Here is an 18255-nt window from a genome sequence, read left to right as displayed (position 1 = left end):
GGAACTACCCGTTCACGCTAAGATCAATTTTGGGAGTTCTACTCACCCAAATTCAATTTCGTAAAGTCGTACGGGTTCCTTAACTCCTTAGTTATCTACTAATGTAATTAAAATCATAATTAAATCACCCAATTGTTACCAGATTTCCCTAGACTTTGATGACTCCGATTTCGTCTAAATCTGGACTAGGTTGGGAAATTCCAAATTACTACAAAAAATTTTCTAGTCCAAAATTTTTCCCCATTGGATTTTCTATAATGATGAGAACAGGTCGTTATAGCGTTTGATCTACACACAATTTTATTTTTTAACTGATTATTATTTTGTGTCTAATAGATATAAATTTCTTAAGGTTAATGTGTTTAATAGGTATTAGCCCTAGTTGAGGTGTATCAATGAATTGTGCGGACAATTTTAAGGGATCACAGATGACTTAAGCATATTGAGTTAAGTGCTTGATAGTTGGGAAAACAACTTTTATTTCGTTCAAAAAGAACAAAATCTTGTTTTCTTTTTTAGTTGTTTTTTTAATGATTTTTCTTGTAACACTTTAATTATATATTTTCACATTGACATATTTAAGATTATCAAATTAAAAATCTTTTTGATACATTTGACATAACTTTAATAGATCACCACAATATTGAAAAGTCTTCTTTATTTTTTCTTAAATTTTGTGTCAAGTCAAATTATGTCATTCTTTTTAAACAAAAGAAGTATATTTTTTTTGTGATGTCTATTATTAAAAAAGACATTAGAGAAACTTATAATATTCCATTGAGATGATAATTGGTAACCCTGTGGCTGTACCAAAAATAGATGCGGATAGAAAAATTCAACTTTATTTAATGACTTTGTAGTACAAGTAGAGTGTAGAGATAAAAATTCTCTCGACTCTCTAAAAGTAATGAATACTCCTTTCTCACAACTTTCTCAGCAAGAAAATCCCCAGACGAATCAAATATAGAAATAGATGTAAGGAACAATACAGATAACCCAATTAAGCTAATGTCCTTCAAGAAGGTCTTAAGCACTCCAGTCCTCTAAAATAAATCAATGGATATAAAAGATATTGTGGAGATGCAGGCACAGAGTAACACTAGCGGACAAGTAGAGCACCCAAGGAACACAGGATACCATAGAACATACAGAGCACACAAATAGTAATGGCATACTATTGTCCAAAGAGGATAAAAGTAGAATATGTCAACCATGGGCATACTCAGTTAGAATAAAATTACTGGGGAAAATTAGAGAGTCACCCACCAATATCTGAAAAATCGACTAATAGTTATTTGGAAAGCCACGGAGGAAATTGTTTAATCGACTTGAGGTATGATTATTATACAGTAAAATTTCTAAAGGAAGAAAATATTTTTTAAAAAAAACCCAACAAAATGGCCCTTGATTCATTAATAGTTTATACCTCTCCATGGAAACCAAACTTCGTGGCTTTCGAAGCACTAGAAATATTCTCCTCAATCTGTTGCGATTACCTGGACGACCCACGGAATACTGTGATCACAAAATTTTAGCAAAAAATGGGAATAAAATGGGGAAACTAGTAAAAACCGATGTGTGCACATCATCAACACTTAGAGGAAGATATGCACGAATATGTGTCAAAGTACCGGCGGAAAATCCAATCAAAACCCACAACTACATTGACAACTTAAAACAAAATATCATATACAAAGGGGAGGGAATCCTTTGCCTCAACTGTGGGAGAGTAGGTCACAGAAAACTCCTCTGCAAAACGGCGAAGAAGGAGACCATATAAGAAACTACTATGAAGGATGGATGAACCAGTGAATCCACAAATTCGAGGACGGATGTCGAAGACACTCAGAAGGACAGACTTGAAATACAATGGCAAACAGTCTCTTTTAAAAGGAGAACACCACAACATTATAGAGCCGACCGAAACAACACCAACAACATCAAGGAAAAGAGAATGGAAAAAACTCCAGAAGCAATGGGAGCAGGCATTCCATTCAAGCTTTTCGACGCTAAAACAGGTAAGTACCTCGATTCACAACTCTTTAAATACAAAAGCAAATCAATGTCTTCCACCCATATCAACGCACTAGAGGAGCAGGGTACTACGAGTAAAAATAATCTGATACGTACACCAAACACGCTAAACAACCCCCAGAATAAGAGAGACCATGCAAATAGTAATCAAAAGGACGAGAGTGATGTCACCATGGATGACACTGGAAATACAGAATTATTAAAATTGAGTTCAAACATTTTTTAGGCGGCAAAAGAAAGTGGTGCCCATAATCCGACCTTGCCCAAGGTAAGCCTATCTTAACCTTTAAACCTAATTACCCCCCCCCCCCCCCCCNACTTCTTCAATAGTCGGCGTCATTTCCACTTCCCCAAACCGAAATACCATATTGTCACTGTCCCAAAACTTTACCATTGTTCCAATTAAACCGGGCCAAGCCACCATTTCCATCAATGACGAGAGATTGCCTATGTGTCTTTGAACTTTTCTCTTGTCCCCATTGTTCATGAACTTCCACCAAACTTGGAGATATGGATCAGGTATTGTCACTATTCGGGTTCTCAGAGGCTCATGTACTGGATTCATTCTAAAAAAAAACAGATAAAGGTAAGTTTCCCCTGCCCCCATTAGATAATTGATTTGTTTTAAAAGTACATATACATCCTTCAATTAACACATAAATATGATTGTCTCTTTATTGGCAAGATGGGCCAAATAGACACAAGGTGGGCTTCAATGGGCCTAACACGCCTTGGGTGTTGGGTCAACTTAGTTCAACATGCGCTAAAAGTTGGGATTTGGTTTCGCTCTACGCTAGTTGACTAAGAGTGGCTTTTGAAAGACCGGGAACCCAAGTGGACAACTTAGGCTGGAATTCACGACAACCATTGGACGCATGACGAACCAATAAATTGTCGATCATTCCGGAAAAGGGTTGAGTATAAAAAAGTCCGGTTGCGGTTCCGCAAAACCGTCCTTTAATATACTATTCATACAAAAGAAGATGTCATGAAATGCAATGACAGTTATAGCAGTTAAAACATGTTAAGCACAAATGAACANTCCACTCAAACAAAAATAATGAATATATCGATAGATTACATCACCATAGAATTAATAGCTCCTAAACATAATGCCACAAACCCTTTTCAACTCCCAAATAAGTGTTTTATTTAAAAAAGATATAAAAGGAAAAAATGACTGAGTTTTCAAAAAATCGATTAAACTTATGATTTAAGCAAATCGAATTCTCAAAAGGACAGAGTCGCCACTTAATTTTTTAGTAAAAAATCAAGAAAAAATACAAGATTTTTCAAAAGACTTAAACAGAAAAAATCAATTGAAAAGGGTTCGAAGTTCAATGTACATTCCGAGAAGGTGTTAGGCCCTCGGAATGCCCGCTAACTTGCGGTTGACCGGCGATTTGACTAAAAGCGATTTTTGACTAATTTTGAAATTTAACGAAGTAAAAGAACTCATTTATTTTAACTGATTATTTTTTGAACTTAACTAAGTACAAGAACTTGTTCACTTTAACTAATTTTTTGAAAACTTTAACTAAGTAAAAGGACTCATTTACTTTAACTAATTTAATTTAACTAAGTAAAAAAAAAAAAAAGCTTATTTATTTAAACCAACTTTTTTGAAATTTTAACTAGGTAAAAAGGACTCCTTTATTTTGACTTTTTTTTGGAAATTTTGACCAAGTAAAAACTCATTTTTTATGACTTATTTTGAAATTCTAACTAAATAAGAGAACTTACTTGTTTTAACTAATTTTGAAATTTTAATTAAGTAAAAAGAGCTCATTATTTTAAGCTACTTATTTATTACTATTATTATTCTTTGTCATTTTATTTATCTAAAGGGAAATGAACTAGAGGGGAATTTTCTAAGGGGAAATAATTTAAGCGTTGATAAGACTAATATTAAAATAAAAACTAAGTAATAAAATATATATCTTTAATTCGAAAATAAAATGAAATGACCATTCTTGGGGAATTTAATCAAATTAAATCATAAGATAATCAAAACGTTAGTCAAATATAACAAAATAAATAAAAAGGGAGGGAAAGAAAATATCAAATTTGGGCTTTGGCCCAACCTGTCCTAAGTCTAAAAGAGGAATGCCAAAATAATGGGCTTTGACCCATATTGATTAAGATGAAATGTTGATCATTTCATTAGGCTTTTGGGCCCGTTTTGGCTTGGACCTGCTGTAGCAAATAGACTTTGGGCTTTAGCCCATTTCTCCTCTGAAAATCTGCATACGTACTGAGTGTATATTCATGTATATGGACTGTATACCGGCCTGTTTTCNTAAACTTATGGTTTAAGAGAAATCGGGTTTCTAAAAGGACAGAGTCGCCACTTAATTTTTAGTAAAAAAATCAAGAAAAAATACTTACGATTTTCAAAAGATTTAAACAGATAAAATCAATTGAAGACGGGTTCGAAGTTCAATATACATTCCGAGAAGGTGTTAGGCCCTCGGAATGCCCGCTAACTCGCGGTTGACCGGCGATTTGACTAAAAGTGATTTTTGACTAATTTTAAAATTTTAACTAAGTAAATGAACTCCTAACGACTTTGACTAATTTTAAAATTTTAACTAAGTAAAGAACTCAATTTATTTTAACTAATTTTATTGAGATTCTAACCAAGTAAAAAAAAAAACTCATCTATTTAAACCAACTTTTTGAAATTTTAACTAGGTAAGAAGGACTCATTTATTTTGACTTTTTTTTGGAAATTTTAACTAAGTAAAAACTCATTTTTTATTTTAAGCTACTTATTTATTACTATTATTATTTTTATCACTTTATTTATTTCAAGAGGGAATGAACTAAAGGGGAATTTTCAAAAGGGAAAATAACTTAAATGACAAGACAAATAAAGTTAAAGCTAAGTATAAAACAAAAATACTTTAATTTACATATATATATATATATATATATATATATATAAATGGCCATCTTGAGGATTTTAATTAAATTAAACCATAAGAGTAAATAAAATGTTAGCCAATCAACAAAATAAATAATAAGGGAGGGAAAGAAAATATCAAATTTGGGCTTTGGCCCAACCTGTCCTAAGTCTAAAGAGGAATGCCAAAATAATGGGCTTTGACCCATATTAATTAAGATGAAATGCTGATCATTTCATTAGGCTTTTGGGCCCGTTTTGGCTTGGACTTGCTGTAGCAAATAGACTTTGGGCTTTAGCCCATTTCTCCTCTGAAAATCTGCATACGTACTGAGTGTATATTCATGTATATGGACTGTATACCGGCCTGTTTTCATGTATAACATCCCACACATTGAATGTATACAACCTGTTCCATCTCTTCAACGCCTGTGATCCTTCTTTTAACCACGTGTACGCTGCTCTTTGACCTGTATATAGCGTATATTGTTGTATACCAGTGTATATAGTTGTATATGACGGGTATACAACTCCTTTTTGAGGTCTGGGAGGCTTGTATTAGCTTCTCTTACACCCTCAAACACCAAAGACCGACTCGATACTCGAAAATGAGGGAGATGATGAAAAAGAGTCCAAATTGGACTCCATATGAATTCGCATGGTACAAAAAATAAGATAAAATTAGCACCTAAAATAAATATAGAATAGCAATGTGTCTAAAACAAATTACTACAGCAGCTTCCAAGTTAAAGTATGTCAAACAAAATTGTTTTGATCCATTAATGAAGATTTAAGAAAAGGGGTAGTGAACCCACAAATAATGTGCAAAATTACTAGAGTTGCTCATGCATGAACTACTGTTTTCAAACAAATTTAACAAAAAGGGAAGCCAACTCTCACATTGCTCACAAGTTATTTGTCATATAATGCAGAATACGATGGCAGATACCATACTAGCAAAATCCCTTTAGCAATAAGCAATTAAAGTGAGCAAACTCATAAGTAAAAGGAACAAGAGGCTGCCAGGCCTAAAATGAACTAGACACCCATATTAACACTTAAACAAAAGCACATATGTAAGTTAAAATTTAAATACCCAATTATTATCCTTTGCCCAAGAAATCACACAGATAGGAGAATCAACCAAAATACACTCAAGTAAGGAACAATTACAGGAAATCATGCTTCAGAATGAATTGCAAATGGAATAGATTTAGTAATATAAATAAGGAAAGAAACAGAGCAAACAAATAGATAGATTGAAGCTCAAACCAATATAAAACTTAATATGTATGAATTAGAGACATATTATGATCTGCGACTAGAATCTAAGCCATAGGCAACTCATATTTCAGACAAAGCGAGCCAAGAACCAATTTAAGATCATAACAAAAGCAAAGATTTAAACACAAACTGAGATACACAGTACTTTACGCATTCAGAACCTCAAATGAGTCAACTAGTGACTATAAGCGGCTATTAGAAACCATATTCAATTATTTTGCAGAAAATTATACAAAGTGTGAGATCGAAAACAAATGATATCCAAAGCATCTTAACTATGAATAACACATTGAAGCAAAAATAGAAAAATGGAAATATCACCTTATTTCGGGCAGCGNGAATGAGATGAAACGAAGTGCGTTAGGTAGCTAACTCAAAGGGCTTTCCATGGATATATTATTGGCCACCCAAATAATTTGTGTGCTAGGAGATATGACCCTCCAAAGTAGACCCTCGAAAAAGGCTTCACTTTGAAATTTCGGATTTTGATACGGTTGCTCTAAAATTTGGGTTAGACCCATTTCCCACTCAATTTGACCCCCTAAACAAGAATATGAAGTCGGATTTTCAAAAAACGAAACGGATCTTTTTATATAGAGCTAAACAAGTTTCCGGTAACTTCCGAAGCACATTTTTAAGAATTTTTTGGGTCAAATTCAAATATAATCATTTCATTAAGTTCTCGACTCCAAACTCACATGTGAGGCTCTAGTTTCACTCTATCATTTTCGGGTCGTTACACATCTACTTTTCATAACCCAATCAGCTACTAATACCCTACGACTCCTATTTTTCATATTCCCATATGAGAGACACCAGTACCCAAGATATGAATCAATACCCAGCCGGAATGCCTTTCCTACCACAAATGACACCAACCTCGAGTATGGAAACATTGTTCAATCCACTACACCCCTACCAGAAAGGATCCCCACCGCTGGTACTGGTACCAACTGGATCGATGGAGAGCTCGAACCAGGGATCCAACAATGTGGCATCATCGTCTTATGTACCACTCCTACCCCACCACCTCCTCTAGTGCAAATGCAATATCCGAACACGGAAAAGATAAAGGAAATCATAGTTTTAATAAGAGAAACAAGAACGAAAATTTCAGATCTAAAAGAGATAAGAATTACAGTATTCAAAGAAAGATTCGAAAACAAACAAATATTAATCTGCCACCCGAATCTCATAAAAAGCTCTTTAGATATAAGATCATCGATAAACTCTCAACTAGGGAACTATGTACTAGTTATAAATCCATTAATGAGAACACCCAGAGAGGAACCAAGGAGGAGCATTCCATTGATGGTTCCACCCAGCTTGAGCAGATCCATGAATATAATCATATGGAACTGTAGGGGCGCAAATAGCCCATATTTTAGGAGGAACTTACTTTCACTCCTAGATTGGCATAAACCTCCGTTAATTAGTAGCTCTCCCAGAAACAAATATGTAAAATCACCAATCACTGCTGGAGGACTTCCCATTCACTAGAATGATCAAAGTTCCATCAGTTGAGAATTCTGGAGTCATCGTGGTATTGTGGGACGACACATTATTAGAACTTGATGAAATAGCTACAACTACTCAGGAAGTTCATGCAACATTAAAAGTAAATACAACAATTTTTTTGGTTATTTAGTGTTGTTTATGCTAGTAATCGTAGATATATGCATAAAACTTTGTGGGGAAATATTTGAAATATCAAATATAATTTGAGAAAATAGCCAAATACCCCCTTAATCTATTACTAGATTACCAACTACACATTTATACTTCACGAGAAACCTATTACCTAACTATTTTAAAATATAATTATTTGCTCCCTAAATGCTGAGGTGGCAAAGAAGGTGTAGTTCACTCTCTCAAAGAGAGTGAGAGGCAACAAAAATAATTAAAACTTTAATTTATAAGTATTTCTTTTATTTCATATTAATTTTTTTTCAATTCTATGTTTACTTTTATTCTTATTTATTTTTCCATTTTTACTTTTCTTCCTCTTCTTTCTTTTCCTCTTTAACAGGGCAATTTCAGCTCACCTCCACCACCAGGCCCGCATCATCCATTTATCACTAAGCCAACTCTCATCTTCAAATCACATACCTGTCACCATAGCTTCACTTCTCACCAAATTTGACAATTTAGCGGTAACTCAAAATTAAAATCGAAGGTCAAAGAGGATTGAACTTTAGTGTAAAAATGGAGAAAAATTCATTGGTAACAAACCCATTAACTTAGAAGAATTTAATAACAAAATCATTGGGTGGCAAACTAATTAATGGAGAAAACCCATTTATTGAAATGGTTGCAAGAATCCATCAAACTTCTTAGGTTAACATTGTTAAATCAAAATCAACACTAGTCTCTCTGCTAGCCAACACGGGTATCGTCATTTCGGCTAACTAGTGTTGCTTACTAATAATTTTTCAAAGCATTGTTTTAAGTTCAATACTAGCAGTGGAAGCAGAAGTGATTCCGATGATGGACTTTCCCATTCTCCTAAAGCTTCAATAAAGAACATTGAGATTTTGTTGATATCAGATCTCCTCTAAAGGTCTAAGCATATGTAGTAGTCATGGAATGTATCCTATCTAAAGAAGCATTTTTTAAAATCTGAAAAGCATTGTTGAAGACAAAGAAAAAGATGAATGGAAAATGAAAAAGAAAAGTATAAAAGGAAAATATAAAAGGAAAAAGCATAATAGAGAAAAAGAATTATTTTTTTATATAAAAAAACTTATTATTACGTGGCAGGGCGCGTGCAGATCACTACTTAGTGCGAATCTGAGTGTTCGATTTTAAGGGGATATATATTTCATTTTGAAAATGTCCAAGAGGTAATAGGACTCCCGTAAAGTATATGTGTGTAGTTGGTAATCTAATTATAGGTTGAGGGGTGATTTGGCTATTTTCTCATATAATTTAAGGGTAGTTGGCTTATAGGATGGGATTTTAATGAGCTACTTCTAAACTCAGAAAAAAAGGGAGGTAACCCTCTTATTCCCTCTCGAGTAAAGGACTTCCAAGACACCATCAACTATTACGAACTTATTGATATGAGGTTTAAGGGTAATCTCTTCACATGGATAAACAAGAGGTTTACAAATAAGAGCTCTTTCATCTCAGAGAGACTAGATAGGTTTCTAGCAACTAATGAATGACTTCTAAACTACCTAGATGCACAATTCCAACACTTACCTAGAACACATTCCAACCACTGCCCTCTACTCATATCACTATCCAAACAGTTCAATAATCCTAAATCAAAACAGTTTCGACTGGAAAGAATGTGGACCTCTCACCCTGAATTTGTTAATATCATAGACCAAGCTTAGGAAGAAAAGGGAACCTTTTGGAGGCCATATCATGCTTTGAATCAATTGTCACAGAATGGAGGAAAAAACCTTTTGGGGACATCTTCTACAAGAAAATGAGAATCCTAATACGCTTAAAAGGTTACAAGAATCCCCGAATTACCCAAATAGTACGTACATTCCTAGTTAATCTCAAAGAAGAACTAATATTCGAGTATAATGATATTTTAAAAAGAGAAGAGGAATACTGGAAATTAAGGTCAAGAATCCAATGGCTAAATGAAAGGGATGCAAACTCAAAATTCTTCCATACCACCAAACTAAATCGTAGAAGAAGAAACAAAATCTTGTCTATCCAAAAGGAGGATGGAAAGTGGTTGTATGATCAACAAAATATCATAGACTACGCAACATCTTACTTTGGTAACCTCTTTTCCACTAATCACAACTCTTCTAGTCAGTCGTTCAATACGCAGGACGAGTGCTTACACCAAAATGATCTTAAGTCACTAAGTGAAAACCTAACTGAGAAGGAGATTTAGAATGCGGTTTACTTCTTTCAACCCTATAATTCCCCCGAACCGAATGGAATTCACCCTTTCTTCTACCAAAATTATTGAAATATAGGGGCATCAATAGTAAGTTTTTTGTAAAAAGGCTTGGGAAGAAGAACATATAGACCCTTGTATAAACTCCACCAACATATGCTTGATACCTAAATGCAAAAATGCACCAAGCTTCAAAAACTATAGACCCATTAGTCTTTGTAATACTACCTACAAAATAATAACCAAAATCATAGTAAATAGAATTAAGCCAATACTGACCAAATTAATTAGCCCTTGCCAAGCTAGCTTCCTAAAAATAGGAAAGCCAACGACAATGTCATCATAGTGCAGGAAATTATAAAGCACTTTAAAACAATGAGAGGGTTACATGGGAACAAGATAATGAAAATAGACCTAGAGAAAACATTTGATAAATTAGAATGGTCTTTTTATTAAACATACTCTACATTATTTTAATTTTCCTACTAGTTTAATTAATCTTATTATGTCATGCATCACATCTAGTAGGACTGCAATCCTAATTAATGGTACTAGAACTAACTACTTTGAACCGATCAGAGGAATTAGACAAGGAGACCCAATGTTACCATGCATACTTATACTAAGTATGAAGGTAATATCATGGAACATAAACAAAAAGGTTGTCCGAAAAGACTGGAAACCAGTACGGATTGCAGGAAAAGGACCAAGATTGTCTCATTTATTCTTCGCGGATGACCTAATCCTTACAGGAAAAAGGGGCCTACATACATGTCGTACTATTAGGAGTACGATGACTGAATTCTGCCAATTAAGTGGACAGAGAATCATCTTAAACAAATCCAAAATCCTATTCTCAAAAAATTGCAAACCAAATGTGACACCTTCAACCACCCAAGTTAATTATGTTTGTATACACTCGTTTTCCACGTGTGTAAATATATATTTTTAATTTTTTTTTAAATATTCTTATTTTCTTTATCTTGTTTTTAAATTAAATTAATACAAAAAAATTTTTTGCCTTGTATCTAACTTTTTTTTTTAACCTTCATTCATTATTTTTACTCTTTTATTTTTCTATTGATTTAATTTACTCTTTTTATTTTCTTTGTCTTTCCTTTTGATTTGATTTCAAATTTAATTTTAATTATATTGTATTTAAAATAAATTAATATCAAACAGATATCAAAATAAGTGAAGAAAATAAAATAAAATGTGATAAAATTAAAACGTTAAAATTAATGGACACTTTTTAAAAAAAATAAAAATATATTTTTTTAAAATAATTAAAAGTGAAAATATAAGAAATGAATGAAAGAAAAAAATAAAATGTTTAAAGTGAGAAAGAAATGCAAATAATTAAATATATATAAGTTTTAATATCAATAAATATGTGTACTAACTAATTATAAAGTTACCAGTCAAAAAATGACATGTGTCCAAGTTGTTCATTCTCTATGCTACGTCGGCATTTATTGTGTATTTATTCCATTTTAAATTAGTTTAGGAGGTAATATGACCCTAGTTAAGTGTAGGTGCGTCTCTGAAATTTCGGTCATAGTATAAGGCTACTTGTGCCTTATAAAAAAATATATGAAAATTGAGCTAGGGATATAATAATAGTTTATTTAATAACCATGTAATACAAGGACCAAAAACTGAAAAATCTCCAAAGAAAATGATAGAGCAGACCTCTTGGTACGTTTTCCACATTTATGAAGAATCTTACATGAGTTTTGGTCTTTCTTTACAACCTCAGGGAAACGTAGAAGACTTAAATACCTAAATCAAAGAATTTCCAAGAAAGGAAGAAATAATCGATACGAATAACACGTTGAGAGTGAGATTCGAACTCAAGCTCAACCTAAAACAACTTTAAGCACCCACCATGAGCCATTAGACCAATCAATTCACTTGTTTATTGGGTGATCCTTAATTTCTTCATAGATATATATAGTCCGATACAAGATTAATGGGTGCTCCAACACCCGGCGAACTCAAGGTGGGTCCGCCCCTGGTCAATAAGCCAAATTTACGTGGATATATATAGTCTATTGTTATAAAAGACGATAGAAGAATAATAATATTCAAATTATTGGTTCTATAATTGGTGTATTGACAACAACATATGTGGACAAAAAATGCAGAATATTGACTTGTTCTTCACTTATTGGTCTAGTTTCCTAAAATGAACTTTCTTTAGAATTCAATACAGTGAACTTACTCCCTTGTGGGAACTGCATGTGCTAGGAATAGTATTCCTTCCATATTATTTTGTGCTAGCTTGAGACCTAAAAAAGCAAGGTCGAAATTCATCCCTCTTTTTTTTGTATTTGACTAGTATGGCTAATGAACGACCCTTTGATCTATGTCATGTTCAGCCAGGTCTGATTAGAAGTTTCAAAATGAGTGGAGTGAGGAACTTTAGAGGGAAAAAAAGGGGGGGGCAAGCTTTAATTGAAGTAGGGGCGGAGCTCCTCTCCTTACAGTCAAGTGTCTTTCACTCCTCATAGAGAGTTAAAAAGCGTCAGTTCTCATAGCAGGCTTAGGCCGACGGAGTAGGACGCAGCCCCCCAATTCTCAAGACATATAGACTTTAAAAGAGTACGATAAAATTTTCTAATCTTATTATTTTAAATTCAAAATATATTTATCAAAATGTATTTTTGAATTTTGAGGCTTCAAATATGACATGCATGTTAGCAATTAAAATTAAAAAGTTACTAAATATAAAAAAGAAAATGACGTTCTCCTCGTAATGAATTGAAACAAAAAGGACAAGAAAGGATTGTTTAGATAATAAACATTATCTATTCTATTAAGGAGGGTGTGGATTTGAATCACCAAGAAAGAAAAAATAAAAAATGAGTGCTCCAAAGAAATATTTTAAAAAAATAAAAATAAAAGTAAGAAACAGACATTAAAACAGCAAGAGTGATAAGGAAACAAGTCTTTTGTATAATTATCCCTTTTTTCATTTTTATTTGTTTACGTAGTGATATACATAGTTGATATGCAATCATGAGATGAAATCAGCATTTGGACATGTAATTATTTTTATAATTATAAAATTTATCCGTATTTTTTCTTATAATTATACGTTCTGACTCATTATTTTTAATTATGAAATTTATCATTTTATTACATACGACGAAGAACTCTACACCATTGGTGTGTGTGGGTTTAAGACCGAATTCGGTCAATTTTTTTTATTGATTTTTGGATGTATTTTTAGTAGTGAGAATCAAATCAACATAAAACCAATTTCTTTATTAAGATATTGAAATACCGTAAAGATGAATGAGAAAATGAAGTGAATAAGAACATATATTTATTATTTAAGAAATTTACGGTTTTATATCAAATAGACATGATTATTTACTTATAATTTTTTTTAAAATATTTCTTCATGTGACAAACTAATTAAAAAAATTGTAGTTCAACCCATTTATGAGCAAACCACTAAAAATATTTTGAATTGGGCATTGTGCACTGAAAGTAGACAGGGTTAACGGTGATAATTAAGAACAACTTGCTCATTTTTAAACAAAGTGTCCATTTTTAATCTGTATTCATTGGCAAGGGCCTATACTTTTGTCCAATGGTTCAATATGCGTGTAGTCAGTTGGTATTTTACCAAATAATCCTTACTTCTTTTTTGTTCACTTTAATTGTGACATTCCCTTCCAGAGAGTTAAACTATATCAAGTTTGACTAATATTTAGACATTTATACTTTTTAATCATATTAATTAATATGAGAATGATTACAACTTATAAAGTTATAATATTTTCATAGAGTTTCAGGTATCCAAATTTGAAATATTGAATTAATAATTTAATTTATCTTTGAAATTTAATTAAATTGACTTTCCTAAAAGTGAAAAATGATAACTAAAATTGAACCGAGGAATTACATCATCAATTTATATTTGATTGAAATCCATGTTTCTAATAAGCCCACCGCGTGTCTTCTATATATAATAAATAAATGATAACTCTAGTTCTGTTATATTCATTTTATGATCAAGTTCCTTTATGCATTTTCGAATGGCACGAAGCTTCAACATAAAACTAAATTATTTTATTTTTGGGAATACCCAATAATTTAAGTGGGACAATGCATTTTTTAGTGTTTTAGTCCATTTCTAATTCCTCAAAATCAATATTAGTCAGCTCAAGTCGATACATGTTAAAAATAGCTACAACGAAGCAACTTATTTCTGAGATGAATTTACCAATTTAAAAGAAGTAAAGGAAAGCCAAAATTTGAAAATTAGAGACAGCCACAAGTAAAAGAATAGGGAGAAATGGAACATTATATTATTATTAGAGTCAAGTTGGTTCATGACTTAATACCACAAGAGAGCATGATGATATATATAATTAAGTGAAATATAAAACATTATCACTTACATGCTCAACTATTTAGGACCATATATAATACACTTACAAGCTAACTAAGTAGCTTCATCATATACATAAACATAATTACAAAAGCCAACCTTTGATAAACTTAATAAATATAATAAGCCAAAGTTGTTGATTTTCTCTTGGAATAATCAGAAAAATTAATCCCTCCATAAAACTTCCCAGCCTCATGATTGTTGATAACTCTTCCTTGATTAGAAGGTGGTTTCAGCTGAACAATAGGAGACTTCTTCTTTCCATACATTTCTTCAAGAAGAGCAAACCCTTCTTTGCCTATCTTAGTAATATCTTTCCTTGGTGCCATATTTTAGGTCTAATTAATAAAACTACAAATTAAACTCTAGAGGAAGAAGAAATGTTTGTTGTGTTTGATGCATAGAGGATAATAGATAGGTCCCTTTATATAGGTGTTGTAAAGTTACAATCAAGAGGGAAAAAGATACTATTTTAAAGGGACAATAATTTATAATATTTCCTTACCATTCAAATTTTCGTTGATTCTTTTAAGAAATATGTTGCAAGAATAAATAAAGTGGAAAAAAGGCAATGGAACTGAAGTTTCCATTAGAGGGGTCGTGTATGTATTTGACCTTTGAAATTATTGTATCAAAATGATAGGGCATATTTGGATTGGCTTATTTTAGGTGTTTTTAAGCCAAATATTGTTTAAGTATTGTTTTAATGTTTGGATAACGGGATAATAACAATACAATTGTTTTTAAACACTTGTTTTTAAAGCAAAATAACAAAAAGGGGCAAAAAACTTAAGTATACAACTTAATAACTTTAATTAAACGAATATAGTAATACTTTTTTTTTCAATTGAATAGCAATATTTTTTTTTTCAAAACAGGAATTCTTATTAAAAAAATAAAGTGTTTTCAGCCACAATTATCCATATCCCTTAAATTTCTCCAATTATTTTACCTTCCCTAATTTACTTCAATTTGTTATATATCATATCCCATAAAGAAAGTTTCCTACAAAAATAAAATTTCTCTTCCAAACTAAGATCGACGATCAAATATGCAGACCAATAATTTTCCAATTTTAATTCATCACAGCGGGCGTTGTGACTCACCAGGTAATCTTTGTGGTAGTAATTCCTTCGGTTTTGTCAAATTTGGTGGAATATATATTCATAAGATTTTGGTTAATGTTCTGGTGCAACTGTAAAAGGTTTAATTATTAAATAGATATTAAGATTTAGCAATTGTTTGTGGAATATTATTAAGATTTTCACATAATCTGCATTTTAATTCTTTTTGGTATTTATTCGTTGTTTTATATATACGTTTTTGGTGTAATACAACAAAATCATATGATTTTGGTTGTAATATGATGAGTCGAATAAGTTGTTTATAAAAAAATTAGGTTAATTGATATGTTGCATGCTGAATGTTAACATATTTTATCAATAGTTTCTTTTGGTATGTGATATGGTGTACACATACCAACTTAAAGAAATTTTTGGTTAATTTTTTGGTGTATTTTATTTATCCGAATTGGTGTAGATAATAATTTGAAAATTGGTCATATGTGATCTGGTACCTAATCTGGTATATTTGTTTCTATAAATTGGTGGTAAATTAATACTCTAATCAATGTGTTTGTGTATTTTTGGGTTAAATGTCAGATTACTTTTGGTATGTCGATTGGTGTAATACATTGTATGGTTTAACTGATTGTATGAATTACCACAAATTGATTTACGTATGTGATGCGATACTTATGCGGGTATATTTGTTTCTAGTAAATGACACTAAAATAATACTCAGATGTATGAGTTGGTGTATTTATTGGTCTAATATATAATACCATAATTTTAAAATATGTATGTTATGATGTTTGGTGTGATAAATTTTTGGTGTAATTGATGGTGAAAATTTGAGTGAAAATTTTGGTGAAAACTTTGGTGCACATTTTGGGCAATTACTAAAGTATATCGATAACTGTCTTATATACCATCGAATACCAATGTAACTACCAAACTATTTAAATTGATGAGTGTATAAAATGCATTCTGCAAATTTTTAAAAATTATTAATAATTTGAAATTTTCTACAGGTAGTTACGTGGATTACAAAATTGAAGGAATGATGTATGATGCAAACACCAAATACGAAGGATTGATTACTACTATATCTTCACAATTGGGTGTGGACACGACCATTTATCATTCGTGATTGATCCATCACCACCAATGAAGATTCATAACGATATGGGTGTCCAAGTTTATGTAGATCAAAAGAGATGCAATTCTGATTTCTTTTCAAAATATCCTTTATGTGTAATGTGTGTGGATAGAGCTATGGAATCCTTTGAGTACCAAAATAATGTCCAAACAACAAGGCAGGAAATATTGAGATCAACCACACTTTGTTTGACTGGCATGGATCCAGTTTTGGATGGTTATATTGAAGAGTATGAAGCAACCAGACAGACCACCAAAAAATGATCGCAAAAAGGGATTCTCCGAAGGAAAAGGGAAGAAAAGAAAAGTCACCTGTAGTGAATGTGGTTTATCTAGGCATAACAAGAAGACTTGCCCCAAAAAATCACACTATAATTAGCGTTATGGTATTTTTATTGTTATTTTTACTTTGCAAAAAGTTATGCAGTTGAACTCATTTGGTTAATTATGTAGTTGAACTCAATGGTGCCTTATTTGAAAGTTGATTTTTGTCTATTATCTTATTCATATTATTGAAGTCGAAATTGTTATTAAAGGCTATCATTAACTCATTTAATTTACGTGATGTGAATAAGAAACTATTGATAAAAAAGTGAGGTATGTAATGAATGATATTCTGCTATATGTATATAATTCCAGCCTAAAATAGAAATAATAAAAGTGAAACTACTTAATGTGAAAAATTTGGTTACTAGAAATAATAAACTATGTTAATGTAAAACGTTGATTAACAATTATAAAATATACCCAGATATTGATAAAAATATAGGAATAATGAATAAAGGTGTGTTAACATATTGGTTTGATCTCGAACCAATATATGGTAAAATAGGCACGAAATTGGTAAACATATAGGAACGTAATAATGGTTGTGCGTAGAAATCATATGTTTACTTTATATACCAACATAAAACAATAAATTGGAAATAAACTAGTTTAGGTTAAATTCATGGTTTGAATGATAGTAGAAAACACACACTCTGTTAATGTAAAAAATTGGTTTACTTAAACTAAAAATTACACAAAATTTGGTAAACGTAATGATATATATACCAAACTAAACATTGCATGAAATCAAATAGCACATATAAAAAAGATTTGGTAATGCTAAAACCAATTGTCATAATACTGGTTGTATAAAGTAATTCAACTGTTTGAGTTATATACCAACCTATAACGGTATATTGTAAAAAATTATAAAAGGTTAATATTTTGGCTTGGACCGTTATCATAATTACCACATTCTGTTCATGTAAAAAAATTGATTTATATATGATAAAAAAAAAAGTCACAAATCATGGTAACGCACTGGTATACGTTCAAACCATATAAAGGCACAAAAACTGATTTATATATGATTTAGTATTTTTTTTTCAACTTTATAGGACGAATTCGAATCAATAAGAATACACTGCTTGATAATGTTATCAGGCGATTGTGTAAAGGCATTCAACTCATAAGAAGGTCTTGAGCTTACGATGGGCAGACATCAATGCCTATTACTTGTTTATTAAGCCGAGGGCTCTTGCGGGGAGTCTTA

Source organism: Solanum stenotomum, chromosome 7, assembly GCF_019186545.1.
Source record: "Solanum stenotomum isolate F172 chromosome 7, ASM1918654v1, whole genome shotgun sequence".
Taxonomy (NCBI): Eukaryota; Viridiplantae; Streptophyta; class Magnoliopsida; order Solanales; family Solanaceae; genus Solanum; species Solanum stenotomum.
This window is presented reverse-complemented; position numbering follows the sequence as displayed.